Raw genomic sequence first — 24537 nt, forward strand, 5'->3', positions numbered from 1 at the left:
ATGGATTTGAATGAAACTTAACATGATTGTTCCTTAGTATATCCTGCACAAAATGTGCGCTTCGATTTTTGATCCGTCAAAAAACATGGCCGCTGTTACTTAAAATAGAACATAGGGGTCAAATGCAGTTTTTGGCTTATATCTCAAAAACGAAAGCATTTAGAGCAAATCTGACATGGACAAATGTTCATTAGGTCAAGATCTATCAGCCCAGAAATTTTCAGATGAATCAAACAAACCATTGTTGGGTTGCTGCCACTTAATTGGTAATTTTAAGGAAATTTTGCAGTTTTTGGTCATTATCTTGAATATTATTATAGATAAAGATAAACTGTAAACAGCAAAAAAGATCAGCAAAGTAAGATCTACAAATAAGTTAATATGACCAAAATTGTCAATTGACCCCTTAAGGGGTAATTGTCCTTTAATGACAATTTTTCACAATTTGTTCATCATATTTGCTAACTTTAAAAATTCTTCTCCTCTGAAACTACTGAATGGATTTGGTTAAAACTTAGCATGGTTGTTCCTTAGATTATTCTGCACAAAGTGTGTGCTTTGATTTTTGATCCGTCAAAAAACATGGCCGCCGTTACTTAAAATAGAACATAGGGGTCAAATGCAGTTTTTGGCTTATATCTCAAAAACGAAAGCATTAAGAGCAAATCTGACATGGAGTAAAAATGTTCATTAGGTCAATATCTATCAGCCCTGAAATTTTCAGATGAATCAAACATCCAATTGTTGGGTTGCTGCCACTTAATTGGTAATTTTAAGGAAATTTTGCAGTTTTTGGTCATTATCTTGAATATTATTATAGATAAAGATAAACTGTAAACAGCAAATATGATCAGCAAAGTAAGATCTACAAATAAGTCAATTTGACCAAAATTGTCAATTGACCTCTTTAGGAGTTATTGCCCTTTAAAGACTTTTTTCACAATTTGTTCATCATGTTGACTTACTTTAAAAAATCTTCTCTTATGAAACTGCTGTATCAATTTCAGCCAAACTTAGGCTAAATGAGTTTCAGAGTTTCAGAGTATCTAGTATAAATTTTATATTTCATTTCCTTGTATGTCAAGAAACATAGCTCCTATGGCTAAAATAGAACATAGGAGAAAATGATTTTTTTTTTGCTTTTGAAGAAAATAGGACGATTCAAAGAACATTTAAATAAATTGAAAAGCCAAAATAATCATTGATGAGAGATTAAACCAAAAAAATTCAGGTGAGCGATTCAGGCTCTTGAGAGCCTCTTGTTATTCTTTCCGCCAAACTTTAACGAAATTTCCCAAAAAAAGTACGCGACATGTTGAAATGATATTAGGTATCTAGTATCGGTTGACCAAAAGCTATCTTGTGGTGAGGGCAAGACCCCGTAACATTTCCTTTATAGGGGTTATCTCCCCTAACACCGAAAAACTTGTTATCATTCTAACTCCATAACCATAATAGGTAGAAAAAAAACAAAGGGTGGAATTTGTTCAGGAACAGACCCTGGTTTTTCGTTAAATTTGGATCGAAAAGATTCAACGACTCATTGGTAGGGTTATGCCCCTTTGAAAATTAACAAATGTCGGTTGGCCACTAAAACTCAAAAACTGTAAGTTGTAGCCACCTAGGATCACCACCAATGATCATCAATTCACATGAACATGAAAATTGACTTAAGGTCAAAGGTCAAGGTCATGACCTAGATTTTGACCTTAGCTTGTTATCGGATTTACTAAATAACCGTAAAAGATAGCTGATAAAATGTAACGGAGAAAATATGTGTCTTGTCGAGATCTACATTTGTTATGTTGGATTGAAAATCATTGGACCAACTGTTATGGAACTAGGGCACCAAAACTGTTTTTGGGGTCCGAAATGATGATTGTTTGCTTATAACTCAAAAGTGGTTACAGATAGAAAGAAACTTTGAATTGCAAAAATGATCAGCATAATAAGATCTACAAAGTTAGGTCAAGGTCAAAGGTCAAGTCCCTAGCAACGACATAAAACACCATAGCAACCATATATTTTTGAACTTAGAAGGCTATGAATAATATAAATATGACATTTTTATTACTGGAAATGACATTTTTGTCCCTAGCAACGACATACAAGTCCTTAGCAATCACTTATTTTTTTTTAACTTTAAAAACTATGAATAGTACATATGACATTTTTAATAACTTATTTTAATATATTTAACCTTAGGAATGATTTTTGCCCTAAGCAACCACTTATGAACATAAAAGTCCTTAGAAACCATATATTTTTTAACTAAGAAGGCAATTAATAAAAGAAAAAAAGGAAAGACCATTCAATTGTTTATGAACAATTGACTTTTTAATTGTCCTTGCTTTTTTGAGAGCAAGTGTGAAATCGTTTCGGTTTTTGTCGAGCCTGCAACTTTTGTTGCAGAAAGCTCGACATAGGGATAGTGATCCGGCGGCGGCGTTAGATCACTTCTAAAAGCTTTATATTTTAGAAGGTGGAAGACCTGGATGCTTCATGCTTTGTGTATAGATGCTTCATGTTACGAAGTTTCCGTTGGTCACATGTCCAATGTCCTTGACCTCATTTTCATGGTTCAGTGGTCAAAGTTAAGTTTTTGAGTTTTGGTCTTTTTATCTAATGCTATATGCCATAGGTCAACTATATTTGGTGTATGGAAATATTTTATGATCTTTATGTCAGTCGAACAGGTTTTATTTAACCGTGACCTCATTTTCACAGTTCATTGCACAGTGTTAAGTTTTTGTGTTTTGGTCTATTTTTCTTAAACTATAAGTAATGTGTCAACTATATATGTTGTATAGAAGCATTGTTAGCTGTACCTGTCTGCCTGGCATGGTTCATCTGACCTGGACCTCTTTTTCAAGGTTCATTGGTCTTTGTTTAGTTATCTTGGTTAATGTTAAGTTTATGTGACAGTTGTAATAAAGCTTAGCTTTATACTTAGGACTATCAACATAATATCAATGATTAGTATAGAAGGCGAGACATTTCAGCCTGTGCACTTTTGTTAAACAAATGGTCCGGGTTCATTAAAGTTTTACTTCATTGACTTATGTTGTTCATCTCATTTCAGTTTTTGAATACCATATGAACTTAATCTGCAGTCACCCTACTTAGAATTGAGATGCATTTTGGAAAGCCAAACTAGGTATAGTCTGCTTTTTATTTATGATATATGATTTGAAAAATCTTATTATTACACCCAATGCTTAGTAGGGTTTAACCAATTAGTCAGTCATTTATGTTTTCCTTGTGCTTACTCCAAATCTTTAATTTCAATATTAAACAGATAAAACTGCCATAAGATATTGTTCTTCAATTGGGAGACATTGGTATGTGAGCTTGCTAAATTAAGGTTCTGTAATAATCAGTTAGACCTAAGCCAGAGAAGATTTTGTTTGGTATATCTGTGAGCTAACATGGTTATTCATAAAGGAAAGATGACTAAACATATGACAAGATACTTAAATAATGGTATTAACTGAAGAAAAAGCCTTCAGTATTTCAAGTTCATAATCACCATGAATAGAAAAATGTTTTTGAAAAGACAAAACAATTTTTAAGTGAATGGTAGTCCAAAGTCAGCCGACTTGAATTTTCATGATTTGGTTTTGCATAAAATTACAAAATTGCCTCAGATAGATTAGAAAAACGTTAATTATGTTGTTTTAAAGGAGATGTCCATTATAAAGCATTAAAAACTAGTAAGAATTATTCTTAATTATATTTATTTAGGTGTTTAAGATTTTTTTTTTCAATGAGCTAATTTATGTGTATGCCTTCTGGTAATGTTGTTTCTTCGTAAAAAATTTTGATGACCATTTTTTTTTCAGCATTTCTTTAAAATGATAACATAAATTAAAGAAATTCAAAATACTTTTTTCAAAATAACATTAACCATAGCCATGCTTGCATCAATTAAAGATAACTTTTTCATTTTTCAAAAAACTGGTTATGATGTTGGATGCCATTTCTTTTAACAAAACATTGTAACAGCATTGATCCCTCCCTATAAGCACACTAACTTCTAAGTGTATCCTAGGTCATTGACCATATTTTAAAATGTAATAAATTTTACTAACTTTTTTAGAAAATTTTGATTGAAAATAATTTAACTCATCTCTACTCTGTAGATACTATATATTGCACAAACACTGCACCTGGACTGTAGACACACCTGGACTGAAGACACAAACACTGCACCTGGACTGTAGACACAACTGGACTGAAGACACAAACACTGCACCTGGACTGAAGACTCTAGACAAAATATCCAAGTTGAATGGGACTAGGGACCATTGAACCTAGCTCCTTCAAAAACATATTCATTATTGACCTCTTAATTGATGTGTTAATGGTGAAATCATGTTTTTGATAAAAGCATTGATTAATGTTCATGCATTAAAACATTGGATTGACTTTGACTCAAGACTTATAGTTTCTCCAGAGTATAAATGGGTTTGCTCATTAAAGGGTATAGAAAATTTCATTTTGATATTTACCAATTTCTTTACATTTGACAGCAAGGCTATAATGGCTGATGCACCAAAATAGATTTTCATAATTGGCTCTTTTTCCACAAATATAAAAAATCAAAAACAATTTGAAAATTTGAAAATTGAAACAGCAATTAGTGTCTTTTTAAAGCTGATATTGATTTATAGCTTTTGTTAAAAAGACGGCCTTTTCTTTAATATATGTTGCCCTCCTAGACGGAAGAAGACGGATTCATGGCAGATAGAGAGTCAACCTGTATGTATTTGTTCATTACAGTTTATCTGAAAACTATGTTCATGTTTGTAAGGCAACACAACCAGTTTTACCTGAACAGTTTGATAAAAAGATGCCTCATGTTAAAAAGCATATCTCTGCAGTTTAAAATTTTGATATATCATTGATGAATTTAATGGGTGCTTCATGTTAAAATGCAACTTGTAAATAAACACATCATAGATACCTGAATTCAAATTTAATATTTACGCCAGACGCATGTTTCGTCTACAAAAGACTCATCAGTGACGCTCAAATCAAAAAATGTTAAAAGCAGTCCTCTGCAAAGAGCAAGCTTTAGGTTTTAATGTAACGTTGACACGCTAATTCAAAGATTAAATTCTGAAAACTTGAAACAGCAAATAGCCTCTATTTAAAGGTGATATTTATTGATAGTTTTTGTTACAGATACAGCATCTAGTATATGTTACCCTCCTCGACAGATGAAGAATGAAGACTCATCAGTATAGGACTGGCCACATGTAAGTACATTACAGTTTGCTTAAGTTTATGTTTATATTTGATAGGCAATGGAATTAGTTTTTTTCCTCAACAATTTGACAAAAAGATGCTACATGTTAAAATGGGACTTGTAAATAAACTCATCATAGATACCTGAATTAAAATTTAATATTTACGCCAGACGCATGTTTGGTCTACAAAAGACTCATCAGTGACGCTCAAATCAAAAAATGTAAGAGCAGTCCTCTGCAAAGAGCAAGCTTTGGGTTTTAATGTAACGTTGACACGCTAATTCAAAGATTAAATTCTCAAAAACTTGAAACAGCAAATAGCCTCTATTTAAAGGTGATATTAATTGATAGTTTTTGTTACAGATACAGCATCTAGTATATGTTGCCCTCCTCGACAGATGAAGAATGAAGACTCATCCGTATAGGACTGGCCACATGTAAGTACATTACAGTTTGCTTAAGTTTATGTTTATTTTTGATAGGCAATGGAATTAGTCTTTTTCCTCAACAATTTGACAAAAAGATGCTTCATGTTAAAATGGGACTTGTAAATTCAACTCATCATAGATACCTGAATTAAAATATAATATAAAATTTAATATTTACGCCAGACGCATGTTTCGTCTACAAAAGACTCATCAGTGACGCTCAAATTAAAAAATGTTAAAAGCAGTCCTCTGCAAAGTGCAAGCTTTAGGTTTTAATGAAACCTTGACACGCTAATTCAAAGATAAATTCTGAAAACTTGAAACAGCAAATAGCCTCTATTTAAAGGTGATATTAATTGATAGTTTTTGTTACAGATACAGCATCTAGTATATGTTGCCCTCCTCGACAGATGAAGAATGAAGACTCATCAGTATAGGACTGGCAACATGTAAGTACATTACAGTTTGCTTAAGTTTATGTTTATATTTGATAGGCAATGGAATTAGTTTTTTTCCTCAACAATTTGACAAAAAGATGCTACATGTTAAAATATGACTTGTAAATAAACTCATCATAGATACCTGAATTAAAATTTAATATTTACGCCAGACGCATGTTTCGTCTACAAAAGACTCATCAGTGACGCTCAAATCAAAAAATGTTAAAAGCAGTCCTCTGCAAAGAGCAAGCTTTAGGTTTAAATGTAACGTTGACACGCTAATTCAAAGATTAAATTCTGAAAACTTGAAACAGCAAATAGCCTCTATTTAAAGGTGATATTAATTGATAGTTTTGTTACAGATACAGCATCTAGTATATGTTGCCCTCCTCGACAGATGAAGAATGAAGACTCATCAGTATAGGACTGGCCACATGTAAGTACATTACAGTTTGCTTAAGTTTATGTTTATATTTGATAGGCAATGGAATTAGTTTTTTTCCTCAACAATTTGACAAAAAGATGCTTCATGTTAAAATGGGACTTGTAAATTAAACTCATCATAGATACCTGAATTAAAATTTAATATTTACGCCAGACGCATGTTTCGTCTACAAAAGACTCATCAGGGACGCTCAAATAAAAAAATGTTAAAAGCAGTCCTCTGCAAAGAGCAAGTTTTAGGTTTTAATGTAACGTTGACACGCTAATTCAAAGATTAAATTCTGAAAACTTGAAACAGCAAATAGCCTCTATTTAAAGGTGATATTAATTGATAGTTTTTGTTACAGATACAGCATCTAGTATATGTTGCCCTCCTCAACAGATGAAGAATGAAGACTCATCAGTATAGGACTGGCCACATGTAAGTACATTACAGTTTGCTTAAGTTTATGTTTATATTTGATAGGCAATGGAATTAGTTTTTTTCCTCAACAATTTGACAAAAAGATGCTTCATGTTAAAATGGGACTTGTAAATTAAACTCATCATAGATACCTGAATTAAAATTTAATATTTACGCCAGACGCATGTTTGGTCTACAAAAGACTCATCACTGACGCTCAAATCAAAAATGTTAAAAGCAGTCCTCTGCAAAGTGCAAGCTTTAGGTTTTAATGTAACCTTGACACGCTAATTCAAAGATAAATTCTGAAAACTTGAAAGAGCAAATAGCCTCTATTTAAAGGTGATATTAATTGATAGTTTTTGGAAAGATTAGAACTTGTTCTAAATCTTTACTTAGGCACCAGCCTCCCTAACAACAGGACAGGTTAGCTACTGTTACTAAATGTATTCACACTGAAATATAGTTCCCTATGGTTCTGATGTATGTGCACATAATACACATATAAACTGAAAAAAAACTGGGCATATTATTGGAGCAGTTCATTCAAGAATGTATGCCATTAAGGTGTGTTGATGTGCAGGCTTTAAAAAAACATTTTGATTAGGTAACTGGGTATTGATTCAACTAGTATGATTGACAACTGTCATTATCACTAAACAATCAGAGACAAGGTGAACCTTTAATTACAATGCCCCACCTCCTAAACTGCCAATCAAATTGACCACATTACCTATCAACCTCAGTCTTACATAATTATACAGACCACCATCAATATAATTCTTAATACACAAGTATTTGACCTCATAATTGAATACACAAATGTGTATATTAGATGTTTGATATTTATAAGGATGATAGATTTATGTATTGCCAATTACTTTTGATCTACATTACATAAAGTGATTCTGTAATTTATATCTGAAAGATAAATGATTAATGGATTAACAAGATCTTAAAAAAATGAAATATGAATATAAATATGAATAAATAAAAGGTATTCAAGTAAGGCCTATAATTTACTTGATAAATTTCCAATAATCATCTGTAATTAATCAACAATTAAATTAGTACACTTTTTTTTTATCAGGAATTGGCTTGAAACAGTTTAAAAATTTTAAAACTTTTAATTATAACAAACCATTGTTTATTAGTTTATTTCCCATCAATCATTATGTCTATTTTAGTCATTTGAATTTTTATTAGAAGTGAATATATATTTTTGCAATCAATAAAGAATCCACATTTCAATAAGATAAGTTTTTTAATTGGTTTACGTTGAAAAAGTACATTTTCAATGCCCTGTGTTGAAAAATACTTTAAAAATTGATCAAAAGGCACTCTAAAACTTTTAATCTTCAATGCCCTATAACCTCTGTTTCAACTTACAAAATGCCCCATAACAACATTTTTCAATTTTTTTTGTTGACACTTTAAGTTTTAAGCTGTTGGTCCAGATTTATGTCGTACAAGGATAGTTGGTAACATTTACTAGAAGAATTTTTGCTTTTTTTTGTTTTTTTGAAACAGGTTCAGAACCGGCAACATAATTTCGATAAGATATATAAACTGCAGTTTAAATAAAATTGTGCAAATTAAGAGACCCATATTATTTAATTTGAGCTCATTTTATCCTCATACTGAATGTACTGGAAAAGCAGGTTTCCTTCTAAAGACCTGCTGTAAATGCAATTTTCAGCAATAGTGCTTTATAAATGTTCATTTTCCCCCACCATACCTTAATATGAAATAATTCAAACTACTCTTCTAATCTTTCCATGAGTGATTTCCATCACTTTGATTGTTACAGATACAGCATCTAGTATATGTTGCCCTCCTCGACAGATGAAGAATGAAGACTCATCAGTATAGGACTGGCCACATGTAAGTACATTACAGTTTGCTTAAGTTTATGTTTATATTTGATAGGCAATGGAATTAGTTTTTTTCCTCAACAATTTGACAAAAAGATGCTTCATGTTAAAATGGGACTTGTAAATTAAACTCATCATAGATACCTGAATTAAAATTTAATATTTACGCCAGACGCATGTTTCGTCTACAAAAGACTCATCAGTGACGCTCAAATCAAAAAATGTTAAAAGCAGTCCTCTGCAAAGAGCAAGCTTTAGGTTTTAATGTAACGTTGACACGCTAATTCAAAGATTAAATTCTGAAAACTTGAAACAGCAAATAGCCTCTATTTAAAGGTGATATTAATTGATAGTTTTTGTTACAGATACAGCATCTAGTATATGTTGCCCTCCTCGACAGATGAAGAATGAAGACTCATCAGTATAGGACTGGCCACATGTAAGTACATTACAGTTTGCTTAAGTTTATGTTTATATTTGATAGGCAATGGAATTAGTTTTTTTCCTCAACAATTTGACAAAAAGATGCTTCATGTTAAAATGGGACTTGTAAATTAAACTCATCATAGATACCTGAATTAAAATTTAATATTTACGCCAGACGCATGTTTCGTCTACAAAAGACTCATCAGTGACGCTCAAATCAAAAAATGTAAAAAGCAGTCCTCTGCAAAGAGCAAGCTTTAGGTTTTAATGTAACCTTGACACGCTAATTCAAAGATTAAATTCTGAAAACTTGAAACAGCAAATAGCCTCTATTTAAAGGTGATATTAATTGATAGTTTTTGTTACAGATACAGCATCTAGTATATGTTGCCCTCCTCGACAGATGAAGAATGAAGACTCATCAGTATAGGACTGGCCACATGTAAGTACATTACAGTTTGCTTAAGTTTATGTTTATATTTGATAGGCAATAGAATTAGTTTTTTTCCTCAACAATTTGACAAAAAGATGCTTCATGTTAAAATGGGACTTGTAAATTAAACTCATCATAGATACCTGAATTAAAATATAATATAAAATTTAATATTTACGCCAGACGCATGTTTCGTCTTCAAAAGACTCATCAGTGACGCTCAAATCAAAAAATGTTAAAAGCAGTCCTCTGCAAAGAGCAAGCTTTAGGTTTTAATGTAACCTTGACACACTAATTCAAAGATTAAATTCTGAAAACTTGAAAGAGCAAATAGCCTCTATATAAAGGTGATATTAATTGATAGTTTTTGTTACAGATACAGCATCTAGTATATGTTGCCCTCCTCGACAGATGAAGAATGAAGACTCATCAGTATAGGACTGGCCACATGTAAGTACATTACAGTTTGCTTAAGTTTATGTTTATATTTGATAGGCAATGGAATTAGTTTTTTTCCTTAACAATTTGACAAAAAGATGCTTCATGTTAAAATGGGACTTGTAAATTAAACTCATCGTAGATACCTGAATTAAAATTTAATATTTACGCCAGACGCATGTTTCGTCTACAAAAGACTCATCAGTGACGCTCAAATCAAAAAATGTTAAAAGCAGTCCTCTGCAAAGTGCAAGCTTTAGGTTTAAATGTAACCTTGACACGCTAATTCAAAGATTAAATTCTGAAAACTTGAAACAGCAAATAGCCTCTATTTAAAGGTGATATTAATTGATAGTTTTTGTTACAGATACAGCATCTAGTATATGTTGCCCTCCTCGACAGATGAAGAATGAAGACTCATCAGTATAGGACTGGCCACATGTAAGTACATTACAGTTTGCTTAAGTTTATGTTTATATTTGATAGGCAATGGAATTAGTTTTTTTCCTCAACAATTTGACAAAAGGATGCTTCATGTTAAAATGGGACTTGTAAATTAAACTCATCATAGATACCTGAATTAAAATATAATATAAAATTTAATATTTACGCCAGACGCATGTTTCGTCTTCAAAAGACTCATCAGTGACGCTCAAATCAAAAAATGTTAAAAGCAGTCCTCTGCAAAGAGCAAGCTTTAGGTTTTAATGTAACCTTGACACGCTAATTCAAAGATTAAATTCTGAAAACTTGAAACAGCAAATAGCTTCTATTTAAAGGTGATATTAATTGATAGTTTTTGTTACAGATACAGCATCTAGTATATGTTGCCCTCCTCGACAGATGAAGAATGAAGACTCGTCAGTATAGGACTGGCCACATGTAAGTACATTACAGTTTGCTTAAGTTTATGTTTATATTTGATAGGCAATGGAATTAGATTTTTTCCTCAACAATTTGACAAAAAGATGCTTCATGTTAAAATGGGACTTGTAAATTAAACTCATCATAGATACCTGAATTAAAATTTAATATTTACGCCAGACGCATGTTTCGTCTACAAAAGACTCATCAGTCACGCTCAAATCAAAAAATGTTAAAAGCAGTCCTCTGCAAAGAGCAAGCTTTAGGTTTTAATGTAACCTTGACACGCTAATTCAAAGATTAAATTCTGAAAACTTGAAACAGCAAATAGCCTCTATTTAAAGGTGATATTAATTGATAGTTTTTGTTACAGATACAGCATCTAGTATATGTTGCCCTCCTCGACAGATGAAGAATGAAGACTCATCAGTATAGGACTGGCCACATGTAAGTACATTACAGTTTGCTTAAGTTTATGTTTATATTTGATAGGCAATGGAATTAGTTTTTTTCCTCAACAATTTGACAAAAAGATGCTTCATGTTAAAATGGGACTTGTAAATTAAACTCATCATAGATACCTGAATTAAAATATAATATAAAATTTAATATTTACGCCAGACGCATGTTTCGTCTTCAAAAGACTCATCAGTGACGCTCAAATCAAAAAATGTTAAAAGCAGTCCTCTGCAAAGAGCAAGCTTTAGGTTTTAATGTAACCTTGACACACTAATTCAAAGATTAAATTCTGAAAACTTGAAAGAGCAAATAGCCTCTATATAAAGGTGATATTAATTGATAGTTTTTGTTACAGATACAGCATCTAGTATATGTTGCCCTCCTCGACAGATGAAGAATGAAGACTCATCAGTATAGGACTGGCCACATGTAAGTACATTACAGTTTGCTTAAGTTTATGTTTATATTTGATAGGCAATGGAATTAGTTTTTTTCCTTAACAATTTGACAAAAAGATGCTTCATGTTAAAATGGGACTTGTAAATTAAACTCATCGTAGATACCTGAATTAAAATTTAATATTTACGCCAGACGCATGTTTCGTCTACAAAAGACTCATCAGTGACGCTCAAATCAAAAAATGTTAAAAGCAGTCCTCTGCAAAGTGCAAGCTTTAGGTTTAAATGTAACCTTGACACGCTAATTCAAAGATTAAATTCTGAAAACTTGAAACAGCAAATAGCCTCTATTTAAAGGTGATATTAATTGATAGTTTTTGTTACAGATACAGCATCTAGTATATGTTGCCCTCCTCGACAGATGAAGAATGAAGACTCATCAGTATAGGACTGGCCACATGTAAGTACATTACAGTTTGCTTAAGTTTATGTTTATATTTGATAGGCAATGGAATTAGTTTTTTTCCTCAACAATTTGACAAAAAGATGCTTCATGTTAAAATGGGACTTGTAAATTAAACTCATCATAGATACCTGAATTAAAATATAATATAAAATTTAATATTTACGCCAGACGCATGTTTCGTCTACAAAAGACTCATCAGTGACGCTCAAATCAAAAAATGTTCAAAGCAGTCCTCTGCAAAGTGCAAGCTTTAGGTTTTAATGTAACCTTGACACGCTAATTCAAAGATTAAATTCTGAAAACTTGAAACAGCAAATAGCCTCTATTTAAAGTCATATGAAACCTCAAATTAAAAAACAATATGCATATGTTTTTTTAAAACTAAATGGATAGTTTTCATTATACAACTTATGTACATATACTTTTTTCTGAGGAAAATTCTTTAATTTGTCAACATTTAGAAGAAGTTTACTTATTTCTAATTGCTTGCTGCCAGGAAGCAATTCGCCGACATATTTTCCATATGCATAGTGACCTAAGCGTGACCCTCCTCGTAAATATCCGGTGATAGCAATACGCATGAATCTGTCATTAAAATAAACAATTGCCTGATTGTATATGTTAAACACGTGCTAAATACCCATGCTTTTTGTTGATTATTTGCTATAAGGTGACAATCGGTAAACTTCGGCTTCAAAACACGGCATTTAATGAGCAGCCATATTTGTTAAATCATAACATCTGCAGATAGAAAAAAAATTGACGATTATACGATATATTTGCGTAAAAAATGATAAAATCGTGCACAGAGGACTAAGTTTATGATATATACATGCATTGGTTCAAGAATTGGATGAACATTATTTTTCACCAGTCACTCGTTTCTTATGACTTTAAAGGTGATATTAATTGATAGTTTTTGTTACAGATACAGCATCTAGTATATGTTGCCCTCCTCGACAGATGAAGAATGAAGACTCATCAGTATAGGACTGGCCACATGTAAGTACATTACAGTTTGCTTAAGTTTATGTTTATATTTGATAGGCAATGGAATTAGTTTTTTTCCTCAACAATTTGACAAAAAGATGCTTCATGTTAAAATGGGACTTGTAAATTAAACTCATCATAGATACCTGAATTAAAATTTAATATTTACGCCAGACGCATGTTTCGTCTACAAAAGACTCATCAGTGACGCTCAAATCAAAAAATGTTAAAAGCAGTCCTCTGCAAAGAGCAAGCTTTAGGTTTTAATGTAACGTTGACACGCTAATTCAAAGATTAAATTCTGAAAACTTGAAACAGCAAATAGCCTCTATTTAAAGGTGATATTAATTGATAGTTTTTGTTACAGATACAGCATCTAGTATATGTTGCCCTCCTCGACAGATGAAGAATGAAGACTCATCAGTATAGGACTGGCCACATGTAAGTACATTACAGTTTGCTTAAGTTTATGTTTATATTTGATAGGCAATGGAATTAGTTTTTTTCCTCAACAATTTGACAAAAAGATGCTTCATGTTAAAATGGGACTTGTAAATTAAACTCATCATAGATACCTGAATTAAAATTTAATATTTACGCCAGACGCATGTTTCGTCTACAAAAGACTCATCAGTGACGCTCAAATCAAAAAATGTAAAAAGCAGTCCTCTGCAAAGAGCAAGCTTTAGGTTTTAATGTAACCTTGACACGCTAATTCAAAGATTAAATTCTGAAAACTTGAAACAGCAAATAGCCTCTATTTAAAGGTGATATTAATTGATAGTTTTTGTTACAGATACAGCATCTAGTATATGTTGCCCTCCTCGACAGATGAAGAATGAAGACTCATCAGTATAGGACTGGCCACATGTAAGTACATTACAGTTTGCTTAAGTTTATGTTTATATTTGATAGGCAATGGAATTAGTTTTTTTCCTCAACAATTTGACAAAAAGATGCTTCATGTTAAAATGGGACTTGTAAATTAAACTCATCATAGATACCTGAATTAAAATATAATATAAAATTTAATATTTACGCCAGACGCATGTTTCGTCTTCAAAAGACTCATCAGTGACGCTCAAATCAAAAAATGTTAAAAGCAGTCCTCTGCAAAGAGCAAGCTTTAGGTTTTAATGTAACCTTGACACGCTAATTCAAAGATTAAATTCTGAAAACTTGAAACAGCAAATAGCCTCTATTTAAAGGTGATATTAATTGATAGTTTTTGTTACAGATACAGCATCTAGTATATGTTGCCCTCCTCGACAGATGAAGAATGAAGACTCATCAGTATAGGACTGGCCACATGTAAGTACATTACAGTTTGCTTAAGTTTATGTTTATATTTGATAGGCAATGGAATTAGATTTTTTCCTCAACAATTTGACAAAAAGATGCTTCATGTTAAAATGGGACTTGTAAATTAAACTCATCATAGATACCTGAATTAAAATTTAATATTTACGCCAGACGCATGTTTCGTCTACAAAAGACTCATCAGTCACGCTCAAATCAAAAAATGTTAAAAGCAGTCCTCTGTAAAGAGCAAGCTTTAGGTTTTAATGTAACCTTGACACGCTAATTCAAAGATTAAATTCTGAAAACTTGAAACAGCAAATAGCCTCTATTTAAAGGTGATATTAATTGATAGTTTTTGTTACAGATACAGCATCTAGTATATGTTGCCCTCCTCTTCAGATGAAGAATGAAGACTCATCAGTATAGGACTGGCCACATGTAAGTACATTACAGTTTGCTTAAGTTTATGTTTATATTTGATAGGCAATGGAATTAGTTTTTTTCCTCAACAATTTGACAAAAAGATGCTTCATGTTAAAATGGGACTTGTAAATTAAACTCATCATAGATACCTGAATTAAAATATAATATAAAATTTAATATTTACGCCAGACGCATGTTTCGTCTTCAAAAGACTCATCAGTGACGCTCAAATCAAAAAATGTTAAAAGCAGTCCTCTGCAAAGAGCAAGCTTTAGGTTTTAATGTAACCTTGACACACTAATTCAAAGATTAAATTCTGAAAACTTGAAAGAGCAAATAGCCTCTATATAAAGGTGATATTAATTGATAGTTTTTGTTACAGATACAGCATCTAGTATATGTTGCCCTCCTCGACAGATGAAGAATGAAGACTCATCAGTATAGGACTGGCCACATGTAAGTACATTACAGTTTGCTTAAGTTTATGTTTATATTTGATAGGCAATGGAATTAGTTTTTTTCCTTAACAATTTGACAAAAAGATGCTTCATGTTAAAATGGGACTTGTAAATTAAACTCATCGTAGATACCTGAATTAAAATTTAATATTTACGCCAGACGCATGTTTCGTCTACAAAAGACTCATCAGTGACGCTCAAATCAAAAAATGTTAAAAGCAGTCCTCTGCAAAGTGCAAGCTTTAGGTTTAAATGTAACCTTGACACGCTAATTCAAAGATTAAATTCTGAAAACTTGAAACAGCAAATAGCCTCTATTTAAAGGTGATATTAATTGATAGTTTTTGTTACAGATACAGCATCTAGTATATGTTGCCCTCCTCGACAGATGAAGAATGAAGACTCATCAGTATAGGACTGGCCACATGTAAGTACATTACAGTTTGCTTAAGTTTATGTTTATATTTGATAGGCAATGGAATTAGTTTTTTTCCTCAACAATTTGACAAAAAGATGCTTCATGTTAAAATGGGACTTGTAAATTAAACTCATCATAGATACCTGAATTAAAATATAATATAAAATTTAATATTTACGCCAGACGCATGTTTCGTCTTCAAAAGACTCATCAGTGACGCTCAAATCAAAAAATGTTAAAAGCAGTCCTCTGCAAAGAGCAAGCTTTAGGTTTTAATGTAACCTTGACACGCTAATTCAAAGATTAAATTCTGAAAACTTGAAACAGCAAATAGCTTCTATTTAAAGGTGATATTAATTGATAGTTTTTGTTACAGATACAGCATCTAGTATATGTTGCCCTCCTCGACAGATGAAGAATGAAGACTCGTCAGTATAGGACTGGCCACATGTAAGTACATTACAGTTTGCTTAAGTTTATGTTTATATTTGATAGGCAATGGAATTAGATTTTTTCCTCAACAATTTGACAAAAAGATGCTTCATGTTAAAATGGGACTTGTAAATTAAACTCATCATAGATACCTGAATTAAAATTTAATATTTACGCCAGACGCATGTTTCGTCTACAAAAGACTCATCAGTCACGCTCAAATCAAAAAATGTTAAAAGCAGTCCTCTGCAAAGAGCAAGCTTTAGGTTTTAATGTAACCTTGACACGCTAATTCAAAGATTAAATTCTGAAAACTTGAAACAGCAAATAGCCTCTATTTAAAGGTGATATTAATTGATAGTTTTTGTTACAGATACAGCATCTAGTATATGTTGCCCTCCTCGACAGATGAAGAATGAAGACTCATCAGTATAGGACTGGCCACATGTAAGTACATTACAGTTTGCTTAAGTTTATGTTTATATTTGATAGGCAATGGAATTAGTTTTTTTCCTCAACAATTTGACAAAAAGATGCTTCATGTTAAAATGGGACTTGTAAATTAAACTCATCATAGATACCTGAATTAAAATATAATATAAAATTTAATATTTACGCCAGACGCATGTTTCGTCTTCAAAAGACTCATCAGTGACGCTCAAATCAAAAAATGTTAAAAGCAGTCCTCTGCAAAGAGCAAGCTTTAGGTTTTAATGTAACCTTGACACACTAATTCAAAGATTAAATTCTGAAAACTTGAAAGAGCAAATAGCCTCTATATAAAGGTGATATTAATTGATAGTTTTTGTTACAGATACAGCATCTAGTATATGTTGCCCTCCTCGACAGATGAAGAATGAAGACTCATCAGTATAGGACTGGCCACATGTAAGTACATTACAGTTTGCTTAAGTTTATGTTTATATTTGATAGGCAATGGAATTAGTTTTTTTCCTTAACAATTTGACAAAAAGATGCTTCATGTTAAAATGGGACTTGTAAATTAAACTCATCGTAGATACCTGAATTAAAATTAAATATTTACGCCAGACGCATGTTTCGTCTACAAAAGACTCATCAGTGACGCTCAAATCAAAAAATGTTAAAAGCAGTCCTCTGCAAAGTGCAAGCTTTAGGTTTAAATGTAACCTTGACACGCTAATTCAAAGATTAAATTCTGAAAACTTGAAACAGCAAATAGCCTCTATTTAAAGGTGATATTAATTGATAGTTTTTGTTACAGATACAGCATCTAGTATATGTTGCCCTCCTCGACAGATGAAGAATGAAGACTCATCAGTATAGGACTGGCCACATGTAAGTACATTACAGTTTGCTTAAGTTTATGTTTATATTTGATAGGCAATGGAATTAGTTTTTTTCCTCAACAATTTGACAAAAAGATGCTTCATGTTAAAATGGGACTTGTAAATTAAACTCATCATAGATACCTGAATTAAAATATAATATAAAATTTAATATTTACGCCAGACGCATGTTTCGTCTACAAAAGACTCATCAGTGACGCTCAAATCAAAAAATGTTCAAAGCAGTCCTCTGCAAAGTGCAAGCTTTAGGTTTTAATGTAACCTTGACACGCTAATTCAAAGATTAAATTCTGAAAACTTGAAACAGCAAATAGCCTCTATTTAAAGTCATATGAAACCTCAAATTAAAAAACAATATGCATATGTTTTTTTAAAACTAAATGGATAGTTTTCATTATACAACTTATGTACATATACTTTTTTCTGAGGAAAATTCTTTAATTTGTCAACATTTAGAAGAAGTTTACTTATTTCTAATTGCTTGCTGCCAGGAAGCAATTCGCCGACATATTTTCCATATGCATAGTGACCTAAGCGTGACCCTCCTCGTAAATATCCGGTGATAGCAATACGCATGAATCTGTCATTAAAATAAACAATTGCCTGATTGTATATGTTAAACACGTGCTAAATACCCATGCTTTTTGTTGATTATTTGCTATAAGGTGACAATCGGTAAACTTCGGCTTCAAAACACGGCATTTAATGAGCAGCCATATTTGTTAAATCATAACATCTGCAGATAGAAAAAAAATTGACGATTATACGATATATTTGCGTAAAAAATGATAAAATCGTGCACAGAGGACTAAGTTTATGATATATACATGCATTGGTTCAAGAATTGGATGAACATTATTTTTCACCAGTCACTCGTTTCTTATGACTTTAAAGGTGATATTAATTGATAGTTTTTGTTACAGATACAGCATCTAGTATATGTTGCCCTCCTCGACAGATGAAGAATGAAGACTCATCAGTATAGGACTGGCCACATGTAAGTACATTACAGTTTGCTTAAGTTTATGTTTATATTTGATAGGCAATGGAATTAGTTTTTTTCCTTAACAATTTGACAAAAAGATGCTTCATGTTAAAATGGGACTTGTAAATTAAACTCATCGTAGATACCTGAATTAAAATTTAATATTTACGCCAGACGCATGTTTCGTCTACAAAAGACTCATCAGTGACGCTCAAATCAAAAAATGTTAAAAGCAGTCCTCTGCAAAGAGTAAGCTTTAGGTTTTAATGTAACGTTGACACGCTAATTCAAAGATTAAATTCTGAAAACTTGAAACAGCAAATAGCCTATATTTAAAGGTGATATTAATTGATAGTTTTTGTTACAGATACAGCATCTAGTATATGTTGCCCTCCTCGACAGATGAAGAATGAAGACTCATCAGTATAGGACTGGCCACATGTAAGTACATTACAGTTTGCTTAAGTTTATGTTTATATTTGATAGGCAATGGAATTAGTTTTTTTCCTCAACAATTTGACAAAAAGATGCTTCATGTTAAAATGGGACTTGTAAATTAAACTCATCATAGATACCTGAATTAAAATATAATATAAAATTTAATATTTACGCCAGACGCATGTTTCGTCTTCAAAAGACACATCAGTGACGCTCAAATCAAAAAATGTTAAAAGCAGTCCTCTGCAAAGAGCAAGCTTTAGGTTTTAATGTAACCTTGACACGCTAATTCAAAGATTAAATTCTGAAAACTTGAAACAGCAAATAGCCTCTATTTAAAGGTGATATTAATTGATAGTTTTTGTTACAGATACAGCATCTAGTATATGTTGCCCTCCTCGACAGATGAAGAATGAAGACTCGTCAGTATAGGACTGGCCACATGTAAGTACATTACAGTTTGCTTAAGTTTATGTTTATATTTGATAGGCAATGGAATTAGATTTTTTCCTCAACAATTTGACAAAAAGATGCTTCATGTTAAAATGGGACTTGTAAATTAAACTCATCATAGATACCTGAATTAAAATTTAATATTTAAGCCAGACGCATGTTTCGTCTACAAAAGACTCATCAGTCACGCTCAAATCAAAAAATGTTAAAAGCAGTCCTCTGCAAAGAGCAAGCTTTAGGTTTTAATGTAACCTTGACACGCTAATTCAAAGATTAAATTCTGAAAACTTGAAACAGCAAATAGCCTCTATTTAAAGGTGATATAAATTGATAGTTTTTGTTACAGATACAGCATCTAGTATATGTTGCCCTCCTCGACAGATGAAGAATGAAGACTCATCAGTATAGGACTGGCCACATGTAAGTACATTACAGTTTGCTTAAGTTTATGTTTATATTTGATAGGCAATGGAATTAGTTTTTTTCCTCAACAATTTGACAAAAAGATGCTTCATGTTAAAATGGGACTTGTAAATTAAACTCATCATAGATACCTGAATTAAAATATAATATAAAATTTAATATTAATGCCAGACGCATGTTTCGTCTACAAAAGACTCATCAGTGACGCTCAAATCAAAAAATGTTAAAAGCAGTCCTCTGCAAAGAGCAAGCTTTAGGTTTTAATGCAACCTTGACACGCTAATTCAAAGATTAAATTCTGAAAACTTGAAAGAGCAAATAGCCTCTATATAAAGGTGATATTAATTGATAGTTTTTGTTACAGATACAGCATCTAGTATATGTTGCCCTCCTCGACAGATGAAGAATGAAGACTCATCAGTGTAGGACTGGCCACATGTAAGTACATTACAGTTTGCTTAAGTTTATGTTTATATTTGATAGGCAATGGAATTAGTTTTTTTCCTCAACAATTTGACAAAAAGATGCTTCATGTTAAAATGGGACTTGTAAATTAAACTCATCATAGATACCTGAATTAAAATTTAATATTTACGCCAGACGCATGTTTCGTCTACAAAAGACTCATCAGTGACGCTCAAATCAAAAAATGTAAAAAGCAGTCCTCTGCAAAGAGCAAGCTTTAGGTTTTAATGTAACCTTGACACGCTAATTCAAAGATTAAATTCTGAAAACTTGAAACAGCAAATAGCCTCTATTTAAAGGTGATATTAATTGATAGTTTTTGTTACAGATACAGCATCTAGTACATGTTGCCCTCCTCGACAGATGAAGAATGAAGACTCATCAGTATAGGACTGGCCACATGTAAGTACATTACAGTTTGCTTAAGTTTATGTTTATATTTGATAGGCAATGGAATTAGTTTTTTTCCTCAACAATTTGACAAAAAGATGCTTCATGTTAAAATGGGACTTGTAAATTAAACTCATCATAGATACCTGAATTAAAATATAATATAAAATTTAATATTTACGCCAGACGCATGTTTCATCTTCAAAAGACTCATCAGTGACGCTCAAATCAAAAAATGTTAAAAGCAGTCCTCTGCAAAGAGCAAGCTTTAGGTTTTAATGTAACCTTGACACGCTAATTCAAAGATTAAATTCTGAAAACTTGAAACAGCAAATAGCCTCTATTTAAAGGTGATATTAATTGATAGTTTTTGTTACAGATACAGCATCTAGTATATGTTGCCCTCCTCGACAGATGAAGAATGAAGACTCATCAGTATAGGACTGGCCACATGTAAGTACATTACAGTTTGCTTAAGTTTATATTTGATAGGCAATGGAATTAGTTTTTTTCCTCAACAATTTGACAAAAAGATGCTTCATGTTAAAATGGGACTTGTAAATTAAACTCATCATAGATACCTGAATTAAAATATAATATAAAATTTAATATTAATGCCAGACGCATGTTTCGTCTACAAAAGACTCATCAGTGACGCTCAAATCAAAAAATGTTCAAAGCAGTCCTCTGCAAAGAGCAAGCTTTAGGTTTAAATGTAATGTTGACACGCTAATTCAAAGATTAAATTCTGAAAACTTGAAAGAGCAAATAGCCTCTATATAAAGGTGATATTAATTGATAGTTTTTGTTACAGATACAGCATCTAGTATATGTTGCCCTCCTCGACAGATGAAGAATGAAGACTCATCCGTATAGGACTGGCCACATGTAAGTACATTACAGTTTGCTTAAGTTTATGTTTATATTTGATAGGCAATGGAATTAGTTTTTTTCCTCAACAATTTGACAAAAAGATGCTTCATGTTAAAATGGGACTTGTAAATTAAACTCATCATAGATACCTCAATTAAAATTTAATATTTACGCCAGACGCATGTTTCGTCTACAAAAGACTCATCAGTCACGCTCAAATCAAAAAATGTTAAAAGCAGTCCTTTGCAAAGAGCAAGCTTTAGGTTTTAATGTAACCTTGACACGCTTATTCAAAGATTAAATTCTGAAAACTTGAAACAGCAAATAGCCTCTATTTAAAGGTGATATTAATTGATAGTTTTTGTTACAGATACAGCATCTAGTATATGTTGCCCTCCTCGACAGATGAAGAATGAAGACTCATCAGTATAGGACTGGCCACATGTAAGTACATTACAGTTTGCTTAAGTTTATGTTTATATTTGATAGGCAATGGAATTAGTTTTTTTCCTCAACAATTTGACAAAAAGATGCTTCATGTTAAAATGGGACTTGTAAATTAAACTCATCATAGATACCTGAATTAAAATATAATATAAAATTTAATATTTACGCCAGACGCATGTTTCATCTTCAAAAGACTCATCAGTGACGCTCAAATCAAAAAATGTTAAAAGCAGTCCTCTGCAAAGAGCAAGCTTTAGGTTTTAATGTAACCTTGACACGCTAATTCAAAGATTAAATTCTGAAAACTTGAAACAGCAAATAGCCTCTATTTAAAGGTGATATTAATTGATAGTTTTTGTTACAGATACAGCATCTAGTATATGTTGCCCTCCTCGACAGATGAAGAATGAAGACTCATCAGTATAGGACTGGCCACATGTAAGTACATTACAGTTTGCTTAAGTTTATGTTTATATTTGATAGGCAATGGAATTAGTTTTTTTCCTCAACAATTTGACAAAAAGATGCTTCATGTTAAAATGGGACTTGTAAATTAAACTCATCATAGATACCTGAATTAAAATTTAATATTTACGCCAGACGCATGTTTCGTCTACAAAAGACTCATCAGTGACGCTCAAATCAAAAAATGTTAAAAGCAGTCTGCAAAGAGCAAGCTTTAGGTTTTAAAGTAACCTTGACATGCTAATTCAAAGATTAAATTCTGAAAACTTGAAACAGCAAATAGCCTGTATTTAAAGTTGATATTAATTGATAGTTTTTGTTACAGATACAGCATCTAGTATATGTTGCCCTCCTCGACAGATGAAGAATGAAGACTCATCAGTATAGGACTGGCCACATGTAAGTACATTACAGTTTGCTTAAGTTTATGTTTATATTTGATAGGCAATGGAATTAGTTTTTTTCCTCAACAATTTGACAAAAAGATGCTTCATGTTAAAATGGGACTTGTAAATTAAACTCATCATAGATACCTGAATTAAAATATAATATAAAATTTAATATTTACGCCAGACGCATGTTTGGTCTACAAAAGACTCATCAGTGACGCTCAAATCAAAAAATGTTAAAAGCAGTCCTCTGCAAAGTGCAAGCTTTAGGTTTTAATGTAACCTTGACACGCTAATTCAAAGATTAAATTCTGAAAACTTGAAACAGCAAATAGCCTCTATTTAAAGTCATATGAAACCTCAAATTAAAAAACAATATGCATATGTTTTTTTAAAACTAAATGGATAGTTTTCATTATACAACTTATGTACATATACTTTTTTCTGAGGAAAATTCTTTAATTTGTCAACATTTAGAAGAAGTTTACTTATTTCTAATTGCTTGCTGCCAGGAAGCAATTCGCCGACATATTTTCCATATGCATAGTGACCTAAGCGTGACCCTCCTCGTAAATATCCGGTGATAGCAATACGCATGAATCTGTCATTAAAATAAACAATTGCCTGATTGTATATGTTTAACACGTGCTAAATACCCATGCTTTTTGTTGATTATTTGCTATAAGGTGACAATCGGTAAACTTCGGCTTCAAAACACGGCATTTAATGAGCAGCCATATTTGTTAAATCATAACATCTGCAGATAGAAAAAAAATTGACGATTATACGATATATTTGCGTAAAAAATGATAAAATCGTGCACAGAGGACTAAGTTTATGATATATACATGCATTGGTTCAAGAATTGGATGAACATTATTTTTCACCAGTCACTCGTTTCTTATGACTTTAAAGGTGATATTAATTGATAGTTTTTGTTACAGATACAGCATCTAGTATATGTTGCCCTCCTCGACAGATGAAGAATGAAGACTCATCAGTATAGGACTGGCCACATGTAAGTACATTACAGTTTGCTTAAGTTTATGTTTATATTTGATAGGCAATGGAATTAGTTTTTTTCCTTAACAATTTGACAAAAAGATGCTTCATGTTAAAATGGGACTTGTAAATTAAACTCATCGTAGATACCTGAATTAAAATTTAATATTTACGCCAGACGCATGTTTCGTCTACAAAAGACTCATCAGTGACGCTCAAATAAAAAAATAATAAAAGCAGTCCTCTGCAAAGTGCAAGCTTTAGGTTTTAATGTAACCTTGACACGCTAATTCAAAGATTAAATTCTGAAAACTTGAAACAGCAAATAGCCTCTATTTAAAGGTGATATTAATTGATAGTTTTTGTTACAGATACAGCATCTAGTATATGTTGCCCTCCTCGACAGATGAAGAATGAAGACTCATCAGTATAGGACTGGCCACATGTAAGTACATTACAGTTTGCTTAAGTTTATGTTTATATTTGATAGGCAATGGAATTAGTTTTTTTCCTCAACAATTTGACAAAAAG

General features: G+C 31.9%; 2 long non-coding RNA genes across 3 annotated transcripts in view; both read left to right on the forward strand.

Annotated features, from left to right (window-relative positions):
* Positions 1–4784, forward strand: part of LOC139521657 (uncharacterized) — a 43152-nt gene extending 38368 nt beyond the window's left edge. The window contains exons 3-4 of one of the 2 annotated variants that reach the window (XR_011664039.1): positions 3083–3157; positions 3843–4784. This is a non-coding gene — a long non-coding RNA (uncharacterized lncRNA). The remainder of the gene's footprint in view (positions 1–3082; positions 3158–3842) is intronic. The other variant, XR_011664040.1, reaches the window with a different exon arrangement.
* Positions 4785–6593: 1809 nt separating this feature from the next.
* Positions 6594–24537, forward strand: part of LOC139521658 (uncharacterized) — a 56315-nt gene continuing 38371 nt past the window's right edge. The window contains exon 1 of the long non-coding RNA XR_011664041.1: positions 6594–6967. This is a non-coding gene — a long non-coding RNA (uncharacterized lncRNA). The remainder of the gene's footprint in view (positions 6968–24537) is intronic.

The sequence above is a fragment of the Mytilus edulis genome, chromosome 4 (assembly GCF_963676685.1).
Source record: "Mytilus edulis chromosome 4, xbMytEdul2.2, whole genome shotgun sequence".
NCBI lineage: Eukaryota > Metazoa > Mollusca > Bivalvia > Mytilida > Mytilidae > Mytilus > Mytilus edulis.